Raw genomic sequence first — 13,677 nt, 5'->3', positions numbered from 1 at the left:
TCAAATTATTGTGAACTAATCTAGAAAATCCATGGGTTATTTGTTATGAATATGTAGAAGAGCAATAAAAAATTAAGTAGCTAAAACTGTACAAGGTGTTCTATACTGCTGTTCAATCACATCTAAGATTTGTGTAAGGATCTCCTGCAATTTTTAAAATGACCCTTTATATGCCTCTATGGTTCAGAAGAGATGTTAATTTTTGGTTTTAGAAAAAGACAACTGGTGGGATAAATGAGGGAGAAGTCAGTGGAACAGCTCAATTCCAGTAATGATGAGAGAAGGAGTCCCTTCTTTTGTCACACTTGCCACAGCTTTGAGCCTAGACAACTATTTTGCTCCAGGTAAGAGAGACAGTTAAGCAATTGCTTAGAACCAAAGAGTCCATAGCCATGGTTTTCCACACCTTCAGCTATTTAATTTTTTTATTTGTCTGGCACCAATGACACAATGGCAGTGGACATAATTCTTTTTATTCCAATATATAATTATAAATTTCCTCTTATGATAACAAGGCTGTCAAATTTTAGTCATGTCCATTAGCTTAGCTACAAAAAACTCTGCTGGTGCAACTTGTGATTAACAGTGGGCCTATGCCTAAGGAAAGGAACAGTGCAGGAAAAAAAATTCACTTTTACCATATTTTAGCAGTAAGTACTGAATTCTTAGCTGTAAGTACTAATCAGAAAAAGAACAAAAACCTGAAATCATGTTTTAAATTCTATTATCATTAAAAGCGAAAGGATGAATGGTATGAGAACTCTAAAATAAAACTAGCTCATATAGACCAAATTATGTTTAAATGGACTTTACTTAGACTGTGTCAACTGATGAAAAATAATTTCAAAGCTGTGCTACAAAGTATTTGCTAATGGAAAAATGAAACCATTTAATCTTTGACACCACCTTGAAAGAAGGCACCTTCATTTCAAAGTCAATGGGGAAAATTCCTTCAAGCATAAATTAACTGGAAAAAAATGAAAACAGGAAATAAAATTTTCCATTCAACTGCTCCTGTGACTACAGATGTGTTCAAATTATCTCTTTGTACGAGCCACCAAATTATGAATATTAGGAAAAAAAATCACAAAAGCACAGGAATCCAGAAACTACCTTGCAGGAGAAAAGAAGAAATTCCTATGGTGGATGAAGAACTGTATTCAAGCAAGCTAAATGAATAGCTTTTGCAAATAATGCAAATATAAAATATATTCAAGACCTAGCCAAAAACATATTGACTTTAGTTACTGTCAAAATAATCTCTAGTTTGCAGCTAGGTGACACTAGAGAGGTTTAACTGCCAATAATTTTTGATATTATTTTAAAGAAGAATTAGCATGTGAACCACTGGAAGTTGTTTGTTTTGATACCCTTGTCCTGCAGATATAGATATAATTATATACAATGTTGATAATTTTTGTACAGAAAAATTATAGGGACTAGGAGTCAGTGAAAAAGAGTCTTTAGGTATTAAAAAGATTGTCACTAATATTGCCTAAGAGCTTTGTTGTATTCACGAGCAAATCCACTCACAGGCAACCAGAAAACAACAGGCTTCACCTAAAAAGTGTTTTGAATGCAGCCATGGAAAGAAATTTGCCTTATTAAAGCTGGACAGATGAAGTCATACATCTTTTCAACTTTCTGTGATGATCTGGTTGTGAACATGGTGGTTTGCTTTGCATTCTAATAAGAGTCAGCTATCAAAAATACTTGTCAATTTTGCAAAGTGTTCAGAAATGCAAGTCACTTTCCGCAACTTTTATTAAATCTATCATATTAATGTTTTATTAAAACATTGTATGAAAGTGAAACCCCGCTTAACAGGTTACTTACATCTTGGGTGGTTTTTTGTGACTTAATAAACTTGATCTAGCAGAGCAAGAAAAAAGTGCAATGGTTTATAATACAGCTGAAAAAAATTAGCTTTATGCATAAGCTTCAACTCTATGTTGAAAGAGAAAATAGCTTTGAAACTGCTTTGACACATCTCAGATATTTCAAACATTGTGGTTGAAAAATATTGGCACTCTACAGTCATGTAAAAAGCTGAAGCAAATATTTCACTGTGGCTTTCATTATTGTAATGAATCACAGAATGAGTGGTTATGAAAACCATTTGCAAAATCTTGTAATGTTGATTAAAATTTAGAAGAAAGAAGTTCAAAGACAATCCGATGGTGAATAGCACTGGAATTTATGTAGGAATCTTATTTTATTATGATTTTAAAAAAGCAAAATGCTCTTGTCACAGGTCAGCAGATAAGACCAGAGTAACTTTCAAGCCAATATCACTTTATAGTCATTAGTTCACTGTTTCAGCCTTACTAGCAATGGAAGTGAAATATTGATGTAGCCTGGAGGAACACCATTGGAGATAGACATTGATCTTTTTGAACCTTCACTCACTTTGAATTTCAAGCCTCTCTTTAGAACTAATATATAGGTATAATGGTAGACATGCAGAATCACAACTTCTCTTATTGTCCTACTAAATATCTTATTAACAGACTTAGACATTTTTAACCCATATGAAATATTTTTTTGGACATATTGAATACCTTGTCAGACCATCTTTGTCATTGAGGCATGCTATTCTCTGTATACTCTCTATGGACAAATATATACTTCCTTTAAAATATCTGAAGGCTGTTATCTGTTTTTTATCAATCCTTTCAAGACAAAATTAAGGGAGTTTTTGGGTTTGTGTTTGCTTTGTGGATAATTTTCAAAGCTTCTAAATATTTCTGTCACAATATTCTGGATTCCAATTTTGTCTACAGTTTTTCTTATAGTTCAGTGACCAAAAAAGCAGCATTCCAACTGAAACCTCACCAGTGCCAAGTAGAGCAGAATAATTACCATCTGCACCTTACATTTTACACCTCTGTCAAATCCCACTAAAATGACTGTTGCCCTAAGTCACTACACAGGTGATGCAGATTCTAAGAGTGATTTTCCACATCCTTCCTCAGTCTTTTTTCAGTACGTATGACAGACAAAATATTTCAGTTTCACTATCTTTGTACATGACTTTTCTCCTGGACTGTGCTACTAATTTTATTTTTATCTTTATTTTGCTTCATTTTATTGATTTCTTGAGTTTCTAAATAACATTTCAAATTCTATTTCTTTTGCTTAGTATGAGAGAAAGACAGGTCATTAAATACATGCTTTTTAATTGGATTCAGCCTGCTTAAAAGTCACATTAAAATTATAAAAGGAAATATTGCAAGCTTATACTGTAAAACAACAAGAGTGATGTTAAGCACACTGTATTACTAACCCTCTGCAAGGATTCCTATGGAAATCCCTAATGATTTATAAGTACATTCACAGTCCCTTTGGCTTATGCTTGCTGAGTGCACTCAAAGCATAATCTATTTTCATAATCCCTGCTTCACACACACTTTGAGGATTTGCAAACTCTTGCAAGATTGCAGAATCCATTGCATTTCTTCCATTTATTGTCAATACACTGTGTTGGCAATCACTGTAAATCCAAGATTTCTCTTTTTTTTTTTTTTTTTTAATTCTGGCCTGTAATGTTGAAAGTCTTTTGTTTCAGGGTAGACTTTTCTTCAAATTGTCAGACTCCTGTTCACTCTCCAGCCTAGCCTGATACTGCACTTACTGAGTCTGGAACATATTTTTGCCAATACTCTCCATCTTCCTAATTATCTTTTCTTGGCCTTTTCCTCAAGTTCCCTTAGCGACCTGGTATCTCAGTGAATCAGTTGTTAAGATCAGTGTTGTAAGATATACCTATGTATAATTTTCTGGTTATTCACAAGATATTTTAAGCATTAACTTTCCTTCTTCTCAGCTGATTAAACATGCTTCTGTTTTATGCTTATTTTTTGGTTGGGTTACAGTTTAACTTCTGTCCCATGCTATTGCTGCTATTTTTGTCTGTGTAAGCTGATAGAAAATAAGCAGAAAGTTAGTGCTGCAGAAACAATCATTCTCAAAAGTAAGGCTGTCTGCTGCACATTTTTCTTTAATGACATTTGTTTCTTGCAGAACGTTCTACTGCGGGTAAAATTTTCTAATATACAGAAAAAGTGTGGTCCTCTGTCCATCTGGTTTTGATACACAAGGAAAGTCATACAGAGGTGTCCAGGAATATTTCTTTGTAGCAAAGGGAGCAAGTACGGTGTCTGTTCATGGTACAGAGTCACTTTATGTGCTCCTTTACGTCTTCATTGCTGGGATGCCACAACTTCCAAGGTAAGTGGACATCGTGATTTGGTTCTTGAAATATTCTTTTATTGTAGAACCACAAAAAAAAAAAAAAAAAAAAAGTTTTGCAGTAAAATTAGAAGCCTTGTTGAAAAGTAAAAGCATTGCTGTTCACAGACTGCGATTACATCTCTCACCATTATCCCCTGATGGGCCAAAAAATCCTTGAGTTAAACAAAAGTTTGAATTAAGATCAAAAAAGTCATTATTTGTGTAGCTATGTGTCTGTATGTCTACTTTTACTTTCATCAGATGGAATGAGTAGGAAGTTCCACATTGTTATAAGAAAATCATACCTTCCCTTTCAGTTGAATTTAAATGGCCACATCTGACACCCTTCCTGATCTATATTTGTTCATTGTGCTTTTTTCTATGTCCTTTAAGGATGTTTCCCACTTCTATATTGAAACTATTTTGTTACACACAATAAGTCTTTCATATAAATAAAGATTCCCTTGAAGGGTGATGTTACACTTAATAAATTGCTCTTCTCTTACTCAAGTAACATGGCAGTTTTATGTCTTTGTCTGATTTACATGGTCAGATTACCACTGACATAAATGGTAAAGATCTGAAAATCCACTCACCCTAGGCATTCAAAAAGAAAACAAACAGTAAGTACCATTAAACTTGCCTTATTTTTTCCTTTCATATGCAAATTACACCTTCTCTGGTATCATAGTAATAAATCTTTTTTCTGATAATGTATGTTTCATTCTGTCTTATGGTATAGCTCTACCTACCCAGCAGATAGATTGAAGACTGTGCTGATAAAGATGAGAGATGAAAACTCAGTAAAAATTTGAATCAAAAAAGATTTGAATACTATTAGGTTAAAGACTTCCCATACTAAAATGTGACACCGAAGTAGAAGTTATTTTAATTAAATCTTTGCCTTCTGGCTTCCTAAATGCAATTCAGAAATTACTTTCTGACTTTTACATTTGTTGTGGTTTAGGAATGGTTTCCCTCAGTGCTCCCACTAAGACTTTCCAAATCACATGCCACTTGCTCCCTTGCCCTCCCTTTCCCTTCCCCTCCCTGCTGCAGTGCATTGGAGGGAATTGGAGGCACAAAAGACAGAGATTACAGGCTGTGATAAAAAAAAAATGCTGGAGACATTGAGATAAGAAAAAAAACTGCAACACCAACAATATTAATAACAAAATTGTGCAAAATAGTGTGGTGCTTGACCCAGCTGCCGCCATACCACCCGAACCAGCTGTTCTATCCACCATGCCTTGACTGGAAGGAACCCCTTCTCCTTCGAAGGGAAGATTCCCTTTTCTGCTGCCCCCGGCAATGATGTGATATGATATAGAATAACATCTGAGCTTTAGCCACAGTTGCTCCCACTTACTGCAAAAATTAACCTTGTTTTAGCTGTAACCACAAGTGTTCAGTTAACCTCACTGACATATATAAACAGAGCTGTACCTGAAACATTCCTTTTCCTTTTCTTCACATGCCTTAATTTCGTACTTGTGTATTTTAGCTTTTGTTCCACTGATCACTTTTTTTGTAAAACTTGATTATGATGAAACACAGTAGAAGGCAATCTTTAAGAGAGCAAGCTTCAGGTCATGTAACCACCTCAAAGCTACCATGTTGCAGATAATTGTTCTTGTGATAAAACTCAACATTTCTAGGAGGATAGAGCTTTCAAGTGCCTGATGCTCATGAAGACACTTATTATGTGATGCCATGTGTCAAATTTCATTCTAACACTTCCACTATGCAGTATTCTGCAAGGAGGCTCATGTCAAGTTGAAGAAATGGAAACATAGAAAAAGAGGAAAGAATAACCTTGTGAAGAGCATAGTTCTGTTGCATACCAGAATAGAAAAAGAAGAATGTCATTGCAAGGGTATAGGACTCCTAAGAAAAAAAATTACTTAAACCCACCATTTTATGTTAAATGCTAAGTAGCTTTTGTTTTAATGAGTATTATAATCACTGCAAATGCCCATAGCAATTATGAATACACACACTAACCAGAACACACAGAAAAAGAGTGAATATTGTTCTGAGAGATAGCATGAAAACCTTCTAGATGACACATAAAATTTAATTCAAATGCATTATTCTTTTGCTGAGCCCTTTACATAGAGGTAAATTTGAACACCTGCAGAATTAAAATTATAGCACCATTAGCATGTTCTGGAAAAGAAGTGCGTGTTACAAGGAGATAAAGCAAATTATCTCAAATGTATCATCTTGAACTAGAATGACCTCAAACCTACATTAAGTTTCTAGTCATCTTTGAAGGTTGTCTCAGCATGAATTTAGGACAAAGTTCCTTTGCAAATAATTGGTTGCATATTCATTATATGCTTTAATTTAATGTCTTTGCCAAATTTATACATTTAGGTATGGTGTGGAGAGTTGCAGGATGAATGCACTGGGCATGACATATATTTTTTTCTCTTTGAAGAGATATTCATCAAAACAAAATAAGATTAATGATTTACCTATTTTATGTTAACATGTTATGTTTTCTGCAGAGATTTTTGAGTAAAATTTTTGTGTGTGTGTATTTTATCACAGTTCATTATTTAACTGGAATTCTGTAAGCCAGCACAGAAGTCCTTCAGGGAATTTTTCGGAGTTCTTCCTTACAGTTAGGCCAGATGTTTTCACTGCATGTTTTACTTATTTAATTTTCCACAACAGCTTCTTACACTATTTGGGGAATCTCTGTATTAGAATCTCCTCCCCAAATATTTTATAAACTCTTTGTGCATTTCCTAACCTTAAAATCGCATGACACTAGTGTAAATATATAAAATCATTAAAGTAGTTACTATAAAAAATGTGCTTTCTGAGGAACTGTGCTAAAAAACAATAGCTGAGTGCCCTGCATAGATGTTCCTTTTATAAATGAACCATAGTAACTTCTCATAAATTTGCTCAAATTTTGGAGATTAGATATATGTAATAAAATCTATTAAAATATTTATTTATTAGTTCAAAGATTATACACTAATAGAAAAAAAAATACAGAACACTCAATTGTAGATTAAAATGCAGATGCTAGTATTTAATAGAAGAAATTCAAATCCCTGGAGAAAAAAACACTGAAGATTGGTTTAGAGCCATTTAGTCTCAGGCCTATTTAGCAATGGCCAGAAATAAAGGCTCAGTGAAGAGGGCCAAATTAAGCAATAGGTGTTTCTTTCTTAAATATTCAGTTACCCTAATGAGAAAAAAATCTGAAGAATATGCCTGAAATATATAATGACTCAGTCCTATTGAAATACATGTGTTGTTAGGTCCCAAAATACTTTGTGAATGAATGAATGTTTTCATTTCCATTTAAAATTTAAATCATAAGGACTCTTATTCCGGTTCTGCCCAGCATTTGAGATGCATAAAATGTCTGGAACTGGAGACCATCAGAGCTCTGCATCACTGCTCACCTAAAGAGGGTATTAACAGCAATAAGAGGTGGGGTACCCAGTGCACTACAAGTTTCATTGGGAATGGCAGATTTAGCACAGACTTCCTTTTTACTTGCTTGGACTTGACTCCAGTCAGCTTTATAGGAAAGTTGTAACCAGATCACTACATAGAAAACAAAACAGATTTAAAAAAAACCTCAAATTTTCCCACCTTCTCAATTTTTAGGCTGTTTCCATTGGATATAGGTTCAATTCCAATTCAATGTTTAAATCTCCATTTTTTTATTATTTTTTAAGAAAAGCTCCTATAACACTTTCTTATTGAAATCTTCAATAAAATGTCTAAGAACACTTTTTTTTTTAATGTCTGCTATCAAAATTTGTTAACATATAGTCCTGCATCCAAAATGAATGTTGTTACTATTGTACCTATGGAACATCTAACAACTAGTGAAAAATTTAGGGCAAGCACAGGTGCTATTGTTAGAGGAAGCTTCAGCACGACATGGCTTAGTCTTAGTTAGCTGTCTGCAGCGATTGTATATGACAAGTTAAAGCCCATCAGCCTGCTGCCTTATTTCTAATTTCACATTTTCATAACTGTATTTTGGAAGTGCCTGCTTTTTTTCCACATGTACTTACATGACCTTTACAGGACATCCTGGACTGCTGATTACATAAAGGAAGTTCTGTATACTCTTTTAGATAAAGCATGCTGTGCAGTGCTTCAGCCTGCTGTCGTGCCTGCCATCTTCCTTTCCAACACGCATGAATGCTCAGTTTTAGTGTAGTCCAAACATTAAGTAAATTGTGTTCAAAACTGAAGTGATTTGCTGAATTTTAGTACAGAAAACTGTTTTCCCATACAAAATGTCTGTGTATTAAAAACCACTTTTCTAGGCCACATTTTTTTTTTCTGGATGATACAGCTCATAAAAATAGTTTGTGTTCAGCAGAAATTCAAAACATAGCCCCATACGTGCCACTGTGAAGGAAATGAGCTCTATCCCAGCTGACACCACTACAGTGATTTTATGAATTCACAGATAGAAGTCTTTATCCTCTCCCATATACATATACAAGCCAAGAAAAATCATAGGAAGAAAAATTAAATTCTTGGAGGAGAGAGATTCTTGAATGAGATGGGTTTGTATATGTCCTTTTGTATTTAAACGAATATTCAAGTAACTGTCAGCATGTATCTTGTTTAAGCAAGTATGTAAACAATTGATAGAAAAAAAAAGTCATCCGTGTTGCTAGAAAACTCTTTTGGTGCCTAAGACTGTGCTGGGTTGTACACAGAAAAAATTCTAGGAATTGACCATGCCTAGTATTTCTGTGTCCAACATTCAACAGATGAGAAGGATTCACAAAGCAGAGTTGCCCAAACTTTCCTCAATGGGATCAGGGACCTTACCTGTGCCACTGCAATCGTGAAATCAGCATCTGTGACTTCTCACCAACCAGTCCTATGGGGAACACTGTTTAAATGTGACATCTTCACAGGCAAAACTCCGATTTTCCTAGACATAAAAAGAGCAGAGGCATGATAAAATGCACATGGAATTATGGGATGTTCTTGTATTGATTTTTAACAAGCTTCGTATTAGACTTTTTAAAACATATTCTCCTATTCTAATTTCTGCTAATTGAAAATATACTTTAATTCTTGGGAGGAAGGAATAATATTTTCTTTTAGAGAGCATGCTTTTGAGATCTAAAAGTGAAATAGTGTATATTGACTAAGAAAATAATACAAGAATAATCGAATTAGAATTCTAGTCCTGAAACATATTGGTATTACATATTTTGTTATGGGGACTACTGATGATAAGAAACAAATGTTTTTAATAATTATTTTTCTTCAAGATCTTTAAGATTAAAGTAAATTAAAATATTGTAACAAGTTTTGTCAGCTTGCTATTAATTTAAATGAATATTATTATATTTTATCTTTCTAAGAATAAAACTTATGTTAGAGAACAGCCATTACATCAAAGATCTTTTCCAGAAATGAGTACATGACTGGATGTAGGTATGTACTAAACTTTCACCACTGACCAAAACAGCAATTATTTAGTAGTTCTCATTTCATAACTACAGTTTCGGTGAAAATAGAACTGTCACCATGAGGCATGCCTTCAACATGTTTGAGGAAGTTATGGAGGTGCTGCTAAATTTTACAAATTTTGCAATGGTAAAGAACTGTGAAATAATGTTAAAATAGTGTTAAAGGTTTTCTTGTTGATAAGAACTGGCTTTTGGTAAATGTTTTCCCTTTCACAAACTAATTATTTAGTAATTTTAAAAAGTGTCTGCCTACATGCTGAAATGTACTATTAGTTGAAAATATGCATGATAGTTTCATAATAATCGGACCTCTTACCAGTTTTTAATTACTTACATGATGGCAATTGCAGGTGTGAATGATCTGTTACTGACAGATGCTGTTAACACTGACCTAGATGGGTTGAAGACCACAGGATGAAATTTTATCATCTGTTCTGAGTGTTGGTCAGAAGAACTGCTTTTAACAAAATTAGAGTGGAAGGGCTGTTTTTTTTTGTCTGTTTTGTTTCTTTGGGTTTTTTGTTTGTTTGTTTGGTTTGTTATTTCTCTTTTTTTTTCTGCTAGGGAACAAATCTTTAATGGGCTCAGATTTTAAAATTGGAGGAAGGAAGGGAACTTGATGTTGATGCTCTAAAAAACTAAATCTTGCCCTAGGTTATAAGTAAGTAGGCAGCAACATTTCAGACAGAAATTAAGAATGGCCACATTAAAAGTATCTGCTGTGTGGGGAAGTGTGATCTACTGAAAGCACTGATATTCTAATGAATAGTATCCAATGCATATTTTTTAAAATATGGATAAAAAACATTTTAATTGGCTATATTCCTTGGGAGGCAGGACACACAAAACTTGTGCAAAATTTCAGTTCCAATTTGCACATTAATGAAAAAAAAACCATTCATGCATCATACATAATTTAAAACACTAAAGTATGAAGCATCTGTTCAATGTAGTTAGGATTGCCTTGTGTCCTCCACATGCATATTTCTCACTTGTATAAATAGATAATATTGAGATGAATTGATGTTTCTTTTTGAAAATGAGCAGGTGCTAGAGTTTATGATGTTCTTTATCAATTTTAGAAAGGCATAATGACTTTTTCTTAAGGGCTACATTTTTATAAAACATAAAAATTCCTTGCCATTTTTTCAGTGTTCTGCATGATATAACTGTCAGAGCATTCTATAAATAAAACATGTCTATAAATACTTCATAAGGATGATACTTCCACATCAGCTCGTGAATACAATAAGAGTTTTGCTATTAAAAAAAATCTAGTAATTTTTCTGACTTATGTGATTTTTAAAGAAAAAAATATATATATAGCTGTAGGAGAGATGACATAAAATAGAAAATGTCTAATTCCATGCTTGCCTTCAATATTTTAGGGTCATTTATGCCTGCATATATCTGAAGGACAATATCTGTGGGCTGATATTCTTCAGTTCCAGAGTAAACAACATCTCCATTGTCTGTCAGTATATTCCAAAACCACTGTCTTCAGAACTGAGAGAGCATCCTTTTCCTTCACCTTGAGCACAAACTATCCCTACCTATATATTAAGGAGCTGTTTATCTAAATGAGCAAATAGCGAAATGAAGGATAACAATGTAAACAGATCAATCATTAAGGGCTAGTGGAGCAATCAACACCATTCAATAAACTGAAATAATTGGAGAAAAGACAAATTGCTACCGGGATTAAAGAATGGAAAGAGAGGAATGAGATCACAGAATGGCAAGCTGTACCAAGGAGAGCAATAACTGAATGTGAGTTTTCACTTCAATACCATGAGGAAATTTTGAGGTACTTTAAAATATGAACAGGAAAATAATAAATAAGGTGGAAATTAGTAACATTTATGCTGATGTTAAATAGTAAAACCTCTGCTTTTTTCATTGTAGTAAGGCCATTAATGGAATAGTGCATTGTGTCCCAGACTTCATAAAGAATGTGGAAAACTGGGGGATGTAAAAAAAAAAAGGAATATCCAAATACCTTAATTTTGGGAAGCTTGAGATATTTAATTTATTTAATTCATCAACAGGAATTTAACAATGTCTTTTCACAGTCCATTCATATTATGATGATACATAATTGCAACAGAAAAAATCCACAGTTTAAGAACTATAGACAGATTTACCAAATAAAATGGAACTTTTTAGTGCACAGAATTAGTTGCTGGAATAAATCTTGTGTGATGGGCTTGGTCTTACTCAAAATGTTTAATTCAAAGTATGTGTCTCTTTTAAAAGACACCGTTTAAAGTGTTTGAAGTCAGGCTTTAAATCTCAGAAATACCATGGAAATCACTGGATGAAATTTTATGTCTTACAAAGTGTATCTGGTCTTCAAAATGATGAAAACCACCAGCTAATTTTTGGATCTTTTCTGTGCTGTTGTTACTTATTATTTCTACTAGTGCAGAAGATATCAGTCCTACCCAAAATCACATAGGCATGATGAAATAATAATAGTTTTAAAATAATGTTGTAGAACAGATAAGAAAGAAAAGGGGTTGTTTTTTTTTTTTTTTTTTTTTTTTTTTAGTAATATTCCTGTAATTTATGTAATGTAGAGATCCTTCCAATCAATTCTAGATAATTTAGTTTACTTCTCTTGCAGCAATTACCAAATGAAAGATTAGAGATCTTTGATGTTGCTGCACTTACTGGTAGTGTAGACATAAACCCACAGATTTATAGGAAAAAAAATTATATTGAAATAACTGGAATATATTTATCATAAAATACCTGACCAAGGGAGGGAACATAGTGTTTTGGCTGTTTGCCCAATATTGTAATCACTGCATCACCATCTAAAGCATACCCATAAGTAATATTTCAAATTAATTTTTTTGCTTGCCTGCCTCTAATCCTCAGGTAAGCACATTGTAGGTACAATCAAATATATGCCATAATGGAGATACTTACAACAACAAACATACTGGTTTTGTTGTTACTTGTTAAATTTTTGTCTAAGTGTAGATATTCTAGCTATTGCTGCACTTTCAAAAAATCATGTAAACCTGCTACAACCAATGTAACAAATATAATTTCTGAATGAGAAAAATGGAGACAAATGATGGGGAGCAAAGCTAAAGAGCTTCTAATGTGAAATGTTACCTAAGGAAAAGCAATATTCTTTCAAAAACAAAATGGTCTGAGCAACCCTAAGCAGCAAGAAGAAGAACAGGATGTTAGGACAAAGGAAGAGGTACTCAGCTTTACTTCATAGGAGGCAAAAGAGGAATGATGCCAAATAGTGTTATTTAAAAATTATCAGTTTTAGCTGGAGTCTGAATACCTGAAAAAATTACTTCCCAATGAAGAGCTTAAAACATTGAATAGAACAGTAAAAATTTCCAATTTTCTAATTAAAATTATTTTCATAGATTTATAGAATATCTCTAATTGGAAGTGATTGGCATCATCAAGGAACTCCCTGTTCCTTGCAGGACTACTTAAAATTAAATCATATGATGAAGAGTGTAGTCCAGACACTGCTTGAACACTGACAGGCTTGACCACTTCCCTGGGAAGACTGTTCCAGTGATTGACTACAGTCTCAGTGAAGAATCTGTTTGATTATTCTCTCTCTTGCTAAAATACTGTTCTGTGTTTAACTTGGTATGTATGATTTTGACTTGCTAACAGAAATCCATAAACTTGCATTGATGTGGCAGTGCAGGTTTCTGGACTTGCCTGTGTCACTCATAGCCTGAGCTAATTTAATTGTGTTTGTGTTTGTGTCTGTGTTTAATTGGTTTTGTGTTTGGGCAACTGTGTTTTGGTTGTAAGCAGACTCACAAGGAGTCATCCACTGTGTTACAAAGCTGCTGGAGGTGCACATGATTCTACCTTTCTATCTCACATCAGATGCAGTTTTGACTTGCCATAACAGAGATTTAGAGTTCTTTCCATGTTGCATGGGTCAACCTAATTTTACAAATATCTAGCATGT

This window comes from Onychostruthus taczanowskii, unplaced genomic scaffold, assembly GCF_017590055.1.
Source record: "Onychostruthus taczanowskii isolate IOZ18803 unplaced genomic scaffold, ASM1759005v1 scaffold2, whole genome shotgun sequence".
Classification (NCBI taxonomy): domain Eukaryota; kingdom Metazoa; phylum Chordata; class Aves; order Passeriformes; family Passeridae; genus Onychostruthus; species Onychostruthus taczanowskii.
This window is presented reverse-complemented; position numbering follows the sequence as displayed.